Source organism: Limulus polyphemus, unplaced genomic scaffold, assembly GCF_000517525.1.
Source record: "Limulus polyphemus unplaced genomic scaffold, Limulus_polyphemus-2.1.2 Scaffold2732, whole genome shotgun sequence".
Taxonomy (NCBI): Eukaryota; Metazoa; Arthropoda; class Merostomata; order Xiphosura; family Limulidae; genus Limulus; species Limulus polyphemus.
In genome coordinates this window covers 78,414-79,056 of record NW_013668342.1, presented here as the reverse complement: position 1 = coordinate 79,056, position 643 = coordinate 78,414, and positions in this window count along the sequence as shown.

The following is a 643-nucleotide window of genomic DNA, read 5'->3' as shown; positions in this document are numbered from 1 at the left end:
CCCGCCCCCCCCCCCCCGGTGAGACAGCTGTAAGTCTACGGAGTTACAACGTCAAAATCAAGGAGTCGATTCCCCTCGATGGACACAACAGACAGCCCCATGTGGCTTTGCTATTTAAAAAAATACACACGCACTCTTGTCGTTATATTGACAACTGGTGTATTACTATGTTTACCTAGCAAAATTGCTATGCTTATTGATCAATCATATATTACCTCCTTTTATTTATTTTGTTTTTTATGTAAGAAGTTGAACTGCTTTTTACGATTGTACGTCTTTCTTCCTTGTTCATTATGTACAGAAGATATGACGGGATGGTGATTTTACACCAGTTAATGATTTTTATAAATAACTTGTCGCCTTTGTTTTACTAGTACAAAAATTGTACTATATAAAGCAAAGTGTGTGTCCCGGAAAAAAATACACGGTCGTATATCTATCGTATCATACCTGTTCCTTATTTCTTGATCAATCAGCAAAGAAACAGGATGACATGAGGGGGTTTGGACCCCTCCCCATCTAAATTCATATTAATAGAATTCGTGAAAACAGTTTGTCTTTCTTTTCAGTACTGGTACCTTTATGTATTTTTATTGCACTTTTAATGTTTATTATGTTAAAAAAATAGAAGAACAATTTCCTA